Source organism: Echinops telfairi, unplaced genomic scaffold (genome assembly GCF_000313985.2).
Source record: "Echinops telfairi isolate 266 unplaced genomic scaffold, ASM31398v2 ScPeMD7_60;HRSCAF=208, whole genome shotgun sequence".
In the NCBI taxonomy this organism is placed as follows: domain Eukaryota; kingdom Metazoa; phylum Chordata; class Mammalia; order Afrosoricida; family Tenrecidae; genus Echinops; species Echinops telfairi.
Genome location: NW_022103958.1, coordinates 43629065 through 43645304, shown reverse-complemented (window position 1 = coordinate 43645304; position 16240 = coordinate 43629065). Strand labels below are relative to the sequence as shown.

The 16240-nt window shown below is 40.9% G+C and overlaps 1 protein-coding gene across 1 annotated transcript in view; it reads right to left on the bottom strand.

Moving 5' to 3' along the window:
* Positions 1-16240, bottom strand: part of STK33 (serine/threonine kinase 33) — a 222361-nt gene that overhangs the window by 163524 nt on the left and 42597 nt on the right. The gene's annotated exons all lie outside the window — the stretch shown is intronic.

Here is a 16240-nt window from a genome sequence, read left to right as displayed (position 1 = left end):
ATGAGCCATCTCAGAAACAGGAACATACAGCAATCCAAAGACCATCAAGAAAGAAAAGCCATCAGGGGAGCACGTTCAATATCTCTGTCTGAAGTATGGAAGCTTCAGCCCAGGGGCAAGAGAGGCCAAGGCTATGAGACTGTGAGGTGGAGCAGAAGCTGGCTTCCTGGCCCATGGAGGCAGAGGCCAAAGGGCCATGTCATTGAGAGGCTGAGGACTAGGCAGAGACTTGGTTGCTGGCTGGAGAGAGGGGTGGTGTGGACTAATGACTGCACACCTAATGTTTTCTGATCCTGGCTTGTGGTAGCCTGTTAACTTCCCCAATACACTCCCGTAAGGAACAGCAGACAATGTAGATATGAAAATAACAATAATTTATAATTTATCAAGGGTTCATGAGGGAAGGAAGGTAGGAGAGGGAGGGAAAAAGTGAGGAGCTGATACAGGGCTAAGTAGAAAGAAAACACTTTGAAAATGATGGTAACATATGTGCAAATGTGCTTGACACAATGTATGTATGGATGGATTGTGATAAGAGCTGTAAGAGTCCCCAATAAAATGATTTAATTAAAATATATATAGCATATATACTCGAATATAAGCCGACCCGAATATCAGCTGAGGCACCTAATTTTGCCACAAAAACTGCATTAAAAAAGTGTTGAAAAACTCAGCTTATACTCAAGTATATATGGGGTATGTGTGCGTGTGTGTGTGTGTGTGTGTGTGTGTGTGTGTATACCCCCTTAATAGTGAGTATTGCCTGTGAGTTGTGTATGGGCATTGTACCAAATTATTGAACCCGGCAGAAAGGTAGAGTGTTGTACAAAGAACACTATCTTTAACTGTTAGCTAGCTAGATGCCAATTTTATTTACAAGTATGTAGCGTGGTATTTATCTCTCAAAAAATATTATAAACAACTTTTTTAGATTTCCAACGTTTAACTATATACACGATAATTTTATAAGTAAATGATATAGTCAAGAAAAATAGTCCCTGATAATTTTCATATCCTCAATCTTTATAGAGCCATCTATTTTTCCAGGGTTAAATATTAAGAACAATATAGCTCATCCTAAAAATATTAAATTCCCAAATGATTATATAAGGGGAGAAAGTAAATGGCACAAAGAAATGCTTCTGGCCAAAATAATAACATTAAATGAATTACAAATACCGAATCAATCACAAATGTTTACATCTACTATTGTACTTTTAGCGACTCTTGGAGACAAATGTTTCTATAAGAAATGCATCACTGTTCTTTATTTTTAAGCATTGCCCTGAGATAATATTAGTCCAATAACACTCTAAGAACCACATCTGCTAAAGCCATGACATGGTTCTATAGCCATAGATTGAAGAGCAATTTAAACGCTGCTCAAATGTTTATTCAGGCAGAATGAAAGGGACCATTTCTCAAAGGGAAGTGGTTTTTACCAAAAACTTATTGATAGGAAGTTGTCTACCAGAGGTGTAGGCACAAATGACTAAGTGAACAAGGCAATTCCTTGTTGATTATTCCAAACTCATCTGAAGCCACGTGCACTTGAAAACCCAAAACAATCAAAATAAGTACATTTTCTAGACATAATTTCAAATCCAATTCTCCCTGCTGGGTGTCAACAACCAGAGAGAGTGTTGATTTGTTCTTTTCACTCTTTCTTATGGCTAAATGAGCATGCAAACCTTCAAAAGAGAGACAAAAATGGAAATAACAGCATCCTTTATGAATTTAAAATTATCTCTGTAAATCAATGTCACTGGAATGGGCAAAAAGGTATATAAGCATCCCAATCAAGTGGTATTTCTTTATAAGACAATTTCAAATTTCTACATTTGAAATTATTCACATTGCAAAGGATTTATATACATCAGCCCCTTGATGCACCTATGTAGAGCTCAACTGTTGTTTGAAATTAATCCAAAAAAACCAAACCCACTGCCATCGAGTCAATGCCGACTCAGAGCAAACCTACGGGACAGGGTAGAACTTGCCCTGTGGGTTTCCAAGACTTAACTCGTTAAGGTAGAAAGCCTTGTCTTTCTCCCCAGTGCAGCTGGTGGTTTCGAACTGCCAAACCTGTGGTTAACAGTCTAACACACAACCACTTTGACAATAGGGCTCCATTCAAAAGTAATCTAGGCACCAACGATCAACTTATAAATTGTTTCAATATTTTTACTGATCATCTATCTACTAAGTGTAAGCGACTGTGCTAAGCACAGTGAGAGCAGCAAAGTCTCATCTACCTCCAGGTCTCAAGTGTTTACAAATCTAGTTGGAAAGATGAGAATGCCTAGAAATAGCTTCAAAGCAAAACAAGAAGGGAGAAGTGCCTATGAGCAGTCAATAAAGTTCTCCAAGAGATCAAAAGAAAAGGGCATCACTTCCAGTTGGGGTAATCAGAAAATACATCAAGATTAGATGGTAATTTTTGGATGGAATTTGGACATTCTTAGAAAGTGAAAGTGGATTATAAGGGGAGAGAGAGAAATGCAAGCAAAGGTGGGCATAGGAAGGGGGGAGAAATCCATGCTCATCCAGAAATTTGCTTGCTTAAGGAGAGTACTGTGAAATGAAGAACAATTACAGGGAAACTAGGAAATAGAGGTTCGCACCAATTTGGGAGGGTCTGATCATGAGGCTGTGAAGTCTAACTTTATTGGGTAATTGGGCAGCTAGTAAAAATTTCTGAGCAGGAAAAAGCATCATCAAAGTTGTTCTTTAGAAAGATCAATCTAGCGGTAATTGAAGTAACTGTGCATCAATCAAATGTAGATGATATAGCGCAGTGAGTATAATGTAAGCCTGCAGGAATTTAGGAATTCATTTATAAAAATGTAATTTATATGCATCTTTTCAGTAACACAGCTCTATAAACTGCCTTGCTCATAGACTAGTACCTAATTATATAAGCATCTAAAAAGGTCATAAGTACTATAAAATGATATCACAAAACTTCTTGCCTCTGCCTGGAAATCCTTCCACCCCCTCTCCCTTCTGGTAACTCCTCATCCTGGAGGTCTCAGTTTAAATGTCACTTCCTCAGAAAGGCCTTTCTTGAATCACTTATCCAAATTAGGGCCCCTGGATTTCTCTTTCAAAGCAACTTGTACTTTTTCTTCATAGCACTTATCCCAACTTATAATTATACATATTGATCCCTAATTGATTAAAATCTGTCTCCACCACTAAATTGTGAAGGGAAAGGTTGCGTCGTCTCTGCTCATTACAGTTTTCGGAGCCTTAAAGGGCATAGTGTAGCTCCTTAACAAATGCTGTTCCATGGAAAACAAAGGAAGGAGGAAGAGAACAGATGTCTACGGCGACTGTCGCAACACTCCTCTTTGCTAGATATCCTACTGGCTAGGATGCTTTCTTTCCCAGAGATCATTAAAAGAAATATTAAATTTCAACTTAAATGCCTGTCTACTAAAAGCATAAGCTTCCAAGAAAACCTCGTATGTCAAATGGGAAAATACTTCTTTCCCTTGGTTTTACAGATAAACTCATAACGCAGTGAGTGAACTGGAATGAGGCACTGTAAGTCACGGGCTCAAACCTAAAAAGAACTACAATATTCTGCATCCGCGGTTCTCAACCTTCCGAATGGTGCAACCCTTTAATACAGCTCCTCATGTGGTGGTGCTCCCCAATCATAAGGGTTTTTTTGTTGCTACTTCATAACTGTAATGTTGCTACTGTTATGAATTGGGCGACCCCTGTGAAAGGGTCGTTCGACCTCCAAAGGGGTCATGACCCACAGGTTGAGAACCGCTGGTCTACATCTTCACTAGAGAAGTGGGAAATCACAGAAACACTCAAAGAAAGGTAAGTAAGCTCCTTCATGAACAATTCCTGGCCCCAAAGTTGGCTTTCAGTTACATGTTACTTCTGCCTATGTACTTTCTGCCATGAAATTGGTCCAAATCTTTTCTTAATATGATAATAAACTTACAAAAGATTAGCAATGTAATGAACTTTAAGGCACAGAGGTCTAGAGAAGAACAAAGTAGCTCAATACCGAATCTGATCCTTACACATGGGCCTCCCCAAAGTTTTTATTTTGAAAAATTCCCTAATCCAACCAAACAGGTGAATTATGAAGTCTAACAGAGAAACAACTAAAGAAGTTGGTTTAAACTTGGAAATTCTGCAGTAACTTGGTACAATGGGAGATTGGTAACAAAGGTCATTCTTTCCAACATTCATTTGGGAGTGTGGTGAACCCAAATTTTAGAAATGGCCCAGTCACAAAATAAAAATGCAAGCAAACCAACACAGATGTATTCAAAGAGGTTCCCCGGGATTTGCTGTAAAACGACATCTGTGTCCTGATGGGGAAACCAGGGACTCCTGGCGGTGCAGTAGCAGATGGACTGTGGGGCTGCTCCCCCAGCGCCAGCGGCCCCTCCTCAGGAGAAGAGTAGCCCCACAGAAAACAGAAGTCACCCAACCGAAGTCCGACCACAGAAAACGGAGGACTTATGGGGAACACCCCTCCAGGCATCGTCAGTGACCAAGAAGAACACGAAGGCCGAGTGCTTACACGTTAAAAAGGTTAAGGAACAGGTGACCATTTTTACATAAACATGCCGCATTATCTGGAAAAGGGGCTGACGCCTGCTTGCGGGTGTGTGCGTGCATTCACAAGACGGACGGCGCCCCTGCGCTAGCAGCGGGGCCTCCTCGGCTCAGGGAGGGGGTGCGGGTCCCTTCGTGGACCAGTTTCTCATGGAGAAAACCATGGATACGCAAAGCGGAACAGCCTGAAGGGGAGAGGAGACAAGGCTGATACCCTGTGGAAAACGTACTCAAGTCGTAGAACAATTTATGCAGAAATTGTAAAATGGGAACCTAATCTTCCATGTAAACTTTGGCCAAAAACATGATAAAATATCTTTTTTTTTTAAATCATGCATAAGCAAATTCACCTGTGCTCATTTTTTTCAAATATACCAATGTTTCAGAAAATTGTGTTTGCAAAACAGGTGCTAATATCAGAAATAACTGTGGGGGTGTTCAGATACCAACAGCTAATAGGCAATGTAATCATTTCCCACTGCTCAAGTGTGTTGAGCTCAATGGAATCCCGAGATTGTGCAGAACGAGATTCTCCAACAGGAAGACACCACAAATTCTAAATGGGCTTTAACAACTGTGATGAGCAAACGCTAAGAAGTGCAATTTTCTTCACAAAAGTATCTCCTTTACAGAGATTAATTTACAAGGAGACAATGTAAGCCTTAATGGCAAATAATTCCAGCTTGGACGTAAGGATACCAGATGTCTCTTTCCTGTCATAATCAACACTATCATTATCACAAATGTCACATGCTCACACCTTCCGCAGCCATCATTAGGCTAGCCCACAAAGCCAACCAAATGACACAGAATCCACAAAATGGAACAGTGGCGTTCACAAACATTAGCAATAGCATTTTCCCTGCCCTCGGTGCTAGTTTCTAGGTTGGTATCACAATAATAGTCATGTAGTGAAAATACTATTTACTACCCAATCCCATTGCATGTGATTTTAATTAGGAAAATGAAAACTTTAGGAGAGAAATCTGAATCTCCACTGATAGAGCTTAGCAAGCATTGAGGCTTAAAAGCCTCAACAACGCATGGTCCAATGCCTTGTACAAAGTGAGAGCTTACACACACACACACACACACACACACACACACACACACACTGGAATACTATGCAGTCTTTAAAAATAACAATAAATCTGTGAAACACTTCACAACATGGATAAACTTGGGGGACATTATGCTGAGTGAAAGTAGTCAATCACAAAAGGACAAATATTGTTTGAAAGCACTATTGTAAAATGTCAAGAAAAAGTGTCTACTATGAAAGAAACATCCTTTGATGATTAGAGGGATGGGATGACGGGAGGGGCGGGCAGTCATGAGCTAAAGGACACAGTAGTGACTTGGGTGAAGGAGAAGACAATATCCAGTGTTGACTTTAGGTGCCATCAAATCGGCTCTGATCCATGGCAACCTTATGCACAACAGAACAACACTATACAATAAGGAAGATGTTTGAAAATTTTATGGAGGCAGACTTTGGGAAGATTTCAAGACAACAGAGGAAAATACTGTTATAAACACAATCTTGTCATTGTGATCTACAAATAGATGCTTGGACAGACATACAGGCTAAAAAGGTGTGGAAGGGATACTTGGAGTATGTCCATGGATATATACATATATATGTAGGTTTGACAGGCTATTTGTATGTACTACATAATTTTGCTTTTGCTGCAAAAAGATCCATGAATGTAGTAGAGTCTACAGAGGCCAAGTTGTGAAAACTTCTTAGATATAACCAAACACCTTGAGGGAATGAGCTGCTGGACCTGGGCGCTCAGGACCATAGTCTCACTGGATACCAGGGTCAACGGACATCATACAATTCCCAAAGAAGATGCTCTAATTCTACTACTTTGGTGAGAAGCAACTGGGGTCTTAAAAGCTCATGAGCTTTTTGCACCTAAGGTGCAAACAGTGGGCTCTCCTCATCAGAAGGACAGAAGATGGATGAAAATCAAAAGACACGTGGAAACAACAGTCTTCACAACCCTGAGACCTAAAGAACTGGATGGTAGCCAACTACCACTACCCACTGTTCTAAAAAGGATCACATTAAAAGGCCCTAGATAGAGGAGGAGCAAAATGTGGACCAGAACTGATATCCATAAAGACCAGGCTTATTGACTGGATAGAGACTGGTGGGGCTCTCAAGAATATGGCCCTCAGACACCCTTCAGGGTCTGGAACTGAACTTGCAGCCATGTTAGAACAACCAATCATTTAACATCAAAAGTGCAACATTTATCTAAGGACGGAGAGCTAAGGATGGAGGATGAATAGAAACAAGAAACAGAGTGCGGGTGTGGGACAATCGATAGTACACTGAGGGGATGGAAACGGATGAGTTGAAACAAGTATGTTTCGACTGTGGAAAGTGAAATTGATGCTTTGCTCTGTAAACCTTTACCTAGATCACAGCAAAACTTTTTAAAGTAAGAACTTACTAAATTTTTGTTGAATAAACATTAGCTGAACTTACTTGATTTATTTTGCTATTTACACAAAATAATTTCATTCCAAAAATATTAAATTCTATTTTCAAAAGCAGCAGCCACCACGAGTTGAGAGTTTATTCTGTTATTATAAAATTAGATGATTACTCTAATAAGATTGAAGATCTACAGGGTAGAAAATGAAAATAAAACTCCACAGCACCTCCATTCCTCAACTCAGAGATAAGTGCTTTCACTACGTAACATTTGATAACATTTCCATTTAAGTATAGATTATATATCCTATTTTTAATAAAATAAGATCATCCTATATCTAGTTTCAGGTCACTTTTTTTTCTCTAAATAGTTACAGTGTAGTCTATTAATATGGCCTTTCTAGCCATAACTCCATATGTGATGTACTATATCCTAGGCTCTACACTTGCGGCTAGAATCCCACTTAGGAGGGAGTTCCCTGTTACAGGGTTCAGGTGGGATATATCTTTAGACTCTGCTTTACTCGAGGGTGTGCCTTCCGTCACCCTCTTTCCTTTTCTTGGAGATATGGTCCACTAAAAGTCAAAAACCATCCCCCATCAGAGCCATCCCTTGCATGTAAGAGCCATGTCAGACAGGAAGGAAAAGCCCAGGACCCTCTAGTTCCAGGTCTCTGTCTGAAGCGGAAGAGGCTGAGACCAGAGGCGCCAGAGACTGTGGCATGAAGACTACGGGGCAGAACAAGAGAAGCAGCTCCAAAACTTTGGGACAGAACAACAGGTGGGCTTCCTGACCCACGGAGGCAGAGGTCAAAGGACCATGTGGCTGAGAGGCTGAGGATCAGAAAGACTTAGTGGCTGGCTGTAAAGAGGAGTTGCTGTAGGCCAATGACTGCATCCTTACTATTATAGTACTTGTAGTAGCCTATTAACTTCCTTAATAAACTCCCATAATTGTGCACATTGTCTGCGAGTTCTGTGTGGTAACAAACTGTCAAACCCAGTGTTCCGGTAGAGCACCATAGGAAGAAGGGTGGGTGTCAGAGTTAAGTGAAGAAGGATGGAACATGTCCGACACCTGCTTCTTGCCAATAGAGAAGCCAGAGGAGGTTAGATATGGTCCCTACGACGTTTGTTGCAATAGGATTGCCTGACCATTTCCCCCATCAGTACACATATTTATAAATATTTTGTTTAAATGGCACTTTAATACACCTATATAGAGCCCAGGTTGGTAAACTGAGGCTCTTAAGTCATATGTGGCTCCTTTGGTACATACATGTGGTTCTTAAGTAAAATTGAAAAAGAAAACTATCATCGTTTTATTTATACTACTACTTTAAGTTTCATTATTTTATGGCTCTCAAGTAATTTTTAAATTGTTTTAAGGGGTAGAATTGGCTCTTTGGTCTCAAAAGTTTGCCAGCCCCATCCACACCACTAATCAAGTAAGTAATTTCAACGTATTTCTATTATAAACAATGCCACAACAATATCCTTTGACATAGTATATGCTCTAATATGCATACATTTAAGTAGTGTGGCAAAGATTAAAAAGTATGAACATTTACAACTTTGATAAATGTCAAACTGTCCTCCAGGAAGAAAGTAAAAGGAAATAGAGGAAAGAACTAGGAGGCAAAAGGCATTTATAAAGGTATAGACATAGGTGTGTACATACATAAATACATTAATATATAATGATAGGGATATAGGTCTATGTACATATATTTATAGGTTAAGTGTTAAAATAGCAGATGGACATTGGGCCTCTACTCAAGTACTCCCTCAATGGCAGAACACTTTGTTCGAATAACCTGGCATTCTGTGATGCTCACACCTTGCTGAAGACAAAATGGGTGCAAAAGCTAATGTGGTAAAGAAAACTGATGGTGCCTGGCTATTTTAAGATATAGCATTTGGGTCGATGGGATCAAGTATCAGGCATCAAAGGACAAAAAATCCATATTGTTGTGAATGAGGGGGAGTGCAGAGTGAGGACCCAAAGCCCATCTGTAGGCAACTGGACATCCCCTTACTGAAGGGTTGTGGGGAGTAGATGAACCAGTCAGGGTGCAGTGTAACAACGATGAAATATACAGTTTTCCTGTAGTTCTTAAATGCTCCCTCTCCCCCCCAGCCCCACCATCATGATCCCAATTCTACCTTACAAATCCGGCTAGACCAGAGGATGTACACTGGTACAGATAGGAACTGGAAACATGGAATGCAGGACAGATGAACCCCTCAAGACCAGTGATGAGAGTGGTGATACCGGGAGGGTGGAGGGAAGGTGGGATAGAAAAAGGGAACCAATTACAAGCAGCTACATATAATCCCCTCCCTAAGGGACGGACAACAGAAAAGTGGGTAAAGGGAAGATATCAGACAGTATAAGACATGACAAAATAATAGTAATTTATAAATTATCAAGGGTTCATGGGGGGGCAGGAAGGGAGGGTAAAAAATGAGGAGCTGATACCAAGGGCTCAAGTATAGAGCAAATGTTTTGAGAATGAGGATGGCACCAAATGTACAAATATGCTTGACACAATGGATGGATGGATAGATGGATGGATGGATTGTGATAAAAGTTGTACAAACCCCCAATAAAATGTTTTTTTTTTTAAAGATATAGCATCTGGGGTCTTCAAGGCTTGAAGTTAAACAAGCAGCCATCTAGCAGGGAAGCAACAAAGCCCACATGGAAGAAGCACACCAACCCATGTGATTACAAGGGGTTGACAAGATTAGGTATCAGGCATCAGAAGACCTCAACCAACCATTTTGATGCGAACAAGTTGGGTCAAAATGGAGACCCAAAGCCCATCTGTAGACACCTGGACATCCCCTCACAGAAGGGTCACAGGAAGGGTGAAGCCAGCCAGGGTGCAGTATAGTACCAATGAAACACACAACGTTCCTTGAGTTCTTTAATGCTACCTCCCCCCCAACTATCATGACCCCAGTTCTATCTTACCAATCTGGCTAGAACGGAGCATGTATACTGCTACAGATAAGAGCTCTCAACACACAGAATCCAGGACAGATAAACCTCTCAGGAACAATACTGAGAGTAGCGATACGATGAGGATAGGAGGAAGGTTGGGGAGAAGGGGGGAAAGGGATGGCCGATCGTAATGATTGATGTACAACCACCCCCTCCAAGGGAACAAATAACAGAAATGTGGGTGAAGGGAGACAGCAGATGGTATAAAACATGAAAATAAAAATAATTTATAAATTATCAAGGGATCACAAGGGTGGGAGAGGGAAGAGAAAAAAGAGGAGCTAATACCAAGGACTCAAGTAGAAAGAAAATGTTTTTGAAATGATAATGGCAACATATGTACAAATGTGCTTGATACAAATGACGTATGGGTTGTTATAAGAGCTGTAAGAGCCTCCAATAAAACGATTAAAAGAAGTCGAGCTATCCTCAAGAAAGGATATGAGAGTGCCTGTTTCACCATCTTTCTTTTATATCACTAGACATCTCTCAACATTTTCATCTTTTTCCATTAAAAAGTTAAAGATGGCTCATCATTTTAATTTCTACCTCTTTAATTATAACTGATGCCTAAGTATTTTTTAACAAAATGCCTGTTCGTAGAGATCACCCATTTTTATAGTGGTTGCCCTTCTTTTTCTGGTTCACTTATAAGCAATCTCTATATATTAAGGCTATCAATCTCCGTCAAATATATTATAATTATTCCTCTCCACTTGGGTATGTGCTAATTTTTACCACAGTAATTTGTAATTAACTCAAATTATTAATGTTGATCTTTATGGCCTCTGAATTTACAGTTCTGCTGAGAAAAGCCAGCTCTGTCCCAAGATTTTAAGATGCTTCCAGTTTTCTTCTTAAATAGTGAATAATACCTAATTCTTATTGAATGCTTATTCTAGGCCAGGCACTGTTCTATGACACTTCACATATACTATGGCATTTAATCCTCGTGATGACTCTATGAAGTGGGTACTTTTATTATTGTCATATACAGATGAAGGGTTAGTGACTATAGATGGCATTTAAACTTAGCTGTGGTTACACAGCAACTATGTTAGAGTCAGGGTTTCAACTCAAACCAGTCAATTCACCAACTTTAGACTGTATCTATTAATGACTGCTCTCTCCACAAAAGAAAATAAGGAATTCAAACTCTTATACATACATTTTTTATCTCCGACCTTATTTTTGTAATATAATCTCCTTTTCTAGCCCTCACATTTTCCCGTTTTCAAAATCCGCATGTAGACTTAAATGAATTCCATACAGTGACAGTCCTTTCATACCCCTGCTTCTCTATTCACAAGTCATCCTCTTTACTCATCTCTTACATGACTTACTTGGTGCGTGTATTCTGAGGCTACGATGACTGCTGTACATCAGCAGTGGCTCGAGTCGGAACAAACCTGCGGTCCCACTGTGCCCTGCCCACACACAGCCTCCATTCACGCTCTACAGGGACTCCTCCACTGCGTCCTGACTCCGGCATGACGTCTACAGCCCGGCTGATTTTCCACCTTTGGGGTGACGTGCTTTTGTCTGCCTGGATGGCAGTAGACTATTTTTGTAACCTGGAAGTACACTAATTTGACATGTTTCCTTGGTATCTGATCATCCTGCTTTAAGTTCTGCCCTCAAAATCATGTGTCCTTGTGATCTGCAAATTATGAATTGTCTATCTCTGAAGGTTTTTCCCTCCATTGCAAATCTGAAGACCTGCCCTTTTGTTCAGCTCTCTTTATCAGGCACCCCAATAATGCACACAAGAGACTTCAAGAACTCGTAGACCCAAGTGTCGGGCAGAGGCTGGACTTGAACTAGCTTAAATAAAAGGGATTTATTGGGAGGATACTAGAGGTTCCTCACATAACTTTAAGAGATGCAGAAAGTGAAACTGGGCCTCAGGGATAACTAAACCACAGACCTGGACACTATTTAGCCCAACCTGTTACCTCTGCTTCCTGCTTCTGTGTGTGAGCGAGGCTCTCACTGTCACAGAGACCAACTTCCTCCACAAAGCAGGGGCCACGGCTGCCAACAGCTCCAAAGCCTCACGACGCCCACGAGTCTCATCTGCAGAGAAGACTTGCCTCTCTTGCCTTAATTCCGATGTTTAAAAAATCTTGTGTTCCCTTCAGTTTCATGGAGTGAATAAAGCTGTACTTGTCTGGAATGTCTTTCTGTTTCCTGAAATAATTCTTTATCGGAAGTGCATTTTCTCTGCGTGCTTCGAATGAAACAGCTTAGCCAACTTCAGTTTGCTCATTTGGTGCTAATCCTTTTCTGTTCAACTTCTCTAAAGCGCGAGCGGATTCCTTCCCACTTCTTCCTCTCCACTGGACTTGATGGTCAGGAGTAGAGGACAGTGCCTGAGCCTCAGCCTCTCCCTCCAAGCTAAGATAAGGAGCTGGATCTGTCAGGAAGTGGGCAGTTTTCCGCCCTGCCTGCTTTTACTTCTTAATAGGAGAGGATCGCATGGACCTCTCAATTGCCTTCTATGAAAATCACAAATATTCACATTTAGAGATGTGTATCCACTCTTTACATCCTCCCTTGGTTTCCCTCTACTTCTAAGATAGCAGTCCAGAGCTTGGAACTGAGCAACTTCCTAGTTTCACGGGACTTTTGCCTTTGATTTGTCCTCTATTTGTTCATTTTTAATTAGTTCTGTGGCAGAGAATACGGTTAACGTGTCTTTGCTTTCCTGCATATCTTCTGAATTCCCAGAAATAATACCTACTGTTAAAATTCTACTTTGGAAAACTTAATTCATTCACTCATCAAATATTCATGGAATGGTAACTATGTGCAAGGCACTCTGGAAAATGGAGCCATGAAGAAGACAAAAATAGTTCCTGCCCTCTTGAAGCTTATATTGTCGTGAGGAAGACAGAATTTAAACAAGGAATCACAAGGAAAACAGATCAAAGAATGAGTAAAAGGATGGTTGCTTGGGGAAAGATTAAATAGTGTGTCCAAGAAATACGGGTTAAGTTAGTCTAGCTGGAGGGTCTCGTAGGTGCTTCTCAATAAAAGGACAGACAATATCCTCCCGGAGAAAACCTTCTTTCTTTTGTGAAGAGTCACTTACGTCACACTTCCCCACGTGATGAAAGACGCACACGAGTTATAGGTCAGCACAACTAACAAACACACAGGAGTAAGCGCCCGCTATCTGGGTGTGACAAGGAGAGCCTTTCTCAGGTTTGTAGCAACAGAAACTGCCACTTTTGTTTATCATTTTATTGGGGGCTCCTCCAGCTCTTATCACAATCCATCCATCCACTGTGTCAGGCACATTTGTACATTTGTTGCCTTCAACATTTTCAAAACATTTGCTTTCTATTTGAGCCCTTGGTAACAGCTTCTCATTTTTCCCCTCTCCCCCTCACCTTCCCTCCCTCATGAACCCGATAATTTATACATTTTTTTTTCATGTCTTACACTGTCCGACATCTCCCTTCACCCACTTTTCTTTTGTCTGTTCCCCTGAGAGGGAGTTATATGTAGATCATTGTGATTGGTTTCCCCTTTCTCCCCACAAATTCCCCTTACCCTCCTGGTATCACTACGCTCAATATTGGTCCTGAGAGATTCATCTGTCCTGGATTCCCTATGTTTCCAGCTCTTATCTGTACCCCTGTACATCCTCTGGTCTAGCCATATTTGTAAGGTATAATTGGGATCATGATGGGGATGGGGTGTGGGAGAGCATTAAAGAACTTGAGGAAAGTTGTATGTTTCAACGGTGCTTATACTGCACCCTGTCTGGTTCCTCTCTTCCTTGTGACCCTTCTGTAAGGGATGTCCAATTGTCTACAGGTGAGCTTTGGGTCTCCACTCTGCACTCCCCCTCATTCATGATAAGATTTTTTGTTCTGGGTCTTTGATGCCTGATTTCTGATCCCATCGACACCTCATGATCACACAGGCTGGTGTGCTTCTTCCATGTGGGCTTTGTTGCTTCTCAGCTAGATGGCCGCTTGTTTATCTTCAAGCCTTTAAGACCCCAGACACTATTATCTTTTGATAGCTGGGCACCATCAGCTTTCTTCATCACATTTGCTTATGCACCTGCTTTGTCTTCAGCAATCATGTCGGGAAGGTGAACATCATGGAATGCCAGGTTACTACCACTTTTCTTGGAAAACAAAACCCTCAATTTTGGGGGAGAATGTTCCTTGAGATTCAAAGTCAAAGAGACCTGTAGAGTAGATCTGAAAGGCCTTGATAAAGTCTTAATATACAATGAAGAAGGAATACGAATGGCACTCAGAACCTGCTCACAAAGCAGAGAGGTCTAGGCTGGTGACCCCTGCTCAAGCCAGGAACCTAGGAGTTCATAGAGAAAGAACACCCCGAAACCACCATGATACAAGATGGTGTTTCAAGGAACAATTACCAAACAAATGAATACAAACTAATGGTCATACTGCAGCCTGGGTGGGTCATCACAGATGAAGAAGGTAATCCAAATCCCCCCCACCTTTTCAACACCACCAACAGCTATATTGTTCGTACTGTAGGTCCCAATCTCTTTCCACCTAGTACATGGAACTAACTAGGCCATGCAAGACCCAGGTTCTTAGATGAGACTGGAGATACTGAACTTCCTAACAATAAAAACATGTTGAAAATGATGCAATTAACTTTATAAGGTAAAGAGATCTGACTAAGTTGATATCTCCCTGAAAGAGTGACATTTGAGCAGAGATCCAAAGGACACATTCCAAAAGGAGACCCAGTTAAGTCCAAGTGGGAACTTGCAAGATTTGAGGAAATTCAAATGGAGCAGTATGGCTAGACTGCAAAGAAGGTAAGCTATTCTGCTGCCTGTCATAGTAGGGGAAATTACGTACATACATACATATATCAACCCACTCCCATTGATTCAATTCAGACTCTCCTCTACCCTACTGGACAGGGTAGAACTGTGCCTGTGGTTTTCTGAGACTGCAACTCTTTATGGGAGTAAAAATCTTCATCTCTTCCCCCAAGGAGCTACTGAGTGAAAGAAATGCTATACTTCACAGTTCGTAGTCCAACATGTAAACACTATACCACAAGGGACCCTCTGTATGGTAAGGAAGACAAGGGCCACATGCTAGAGAGCCTTATAAAAATGCACACAAAAACCACCGTCATCAAAAACAATTCTGACTCAAAACCATATAGGACACAGTATAGCTAATCCTTTGGGCTTCTGGGGCTACAAATATTTACAAAAGGCAGCATCTTTCTCCCGTGGATGTCTGATAGATTCAAACTATGAACTTTGCAGTTACCAACCCAACTAATAACCCACTATACCCAGGGCTCCTTACTGGACCTTATAAAGTACACTAAAGATTTGAGTGTTTACCCTAAGAGTAGGGCAAAGTAATGCATTTTAAGCCAAGGAGTAAACTGATCAGATTTAGATTTATAAAATATCACTTTGGCTTCATGATTTAAGGAAATAAAAGGAAAAGATTATGTGGTAGTTACATAATCTGGTGTCAATTTGAGAATTTAGAATATAGGGGTAGAATCTAGCCTGTCAATCAGGATATAGCCAATAAGGCCTCTGTGTGGGCATGGCCTTCTCCTGAGGATTCTGGGAACTCCTGTATTTCTCCTTGGAGGTAGGGGGCACACACTCTTTCTCTGCTCACTCCCTGTGAGGTATTTCTGAGGAGAAACCACATGAAGCTACCCTGAGGCAGTCAGAGTTTCAGACCTGAAGGAACCACATGGAGACCCCTGCCAGCATTGAGATGCTTACAATGTCACTGGATCCACAAGACTTCCCACCCACTGACCTGTGATCTTCCTGTATTTAGTGTCATTACATGTGTTTTGTGAGTCTGAAGAGAACTTTATAGATTGGTTTCATATGGGCTAATATTGGACTTATGGGCTTGATCTGGACTGGGATGTTTTCTCAATATTCAATTGCTCTTATATATAAACCTCTTTCTTATACTTATATGAGTCTCTATGAATTTGTTTCTCTAGTCTACCCACAGTAACACAGATTAGGAAAACAATTGGGCTTAGAGAGGATGGGGGCAGGTACAAGGAGATGTCTAGATTTGGTTGCAGTGAAATCCCATCAAATGGCTTCCTTGTCTATAAAAGAGCAAGCAGAAGAGAGAGCTGACGTTGAGCATTAATAGACTGAAAACAGGGACGACTAAATCCAATTC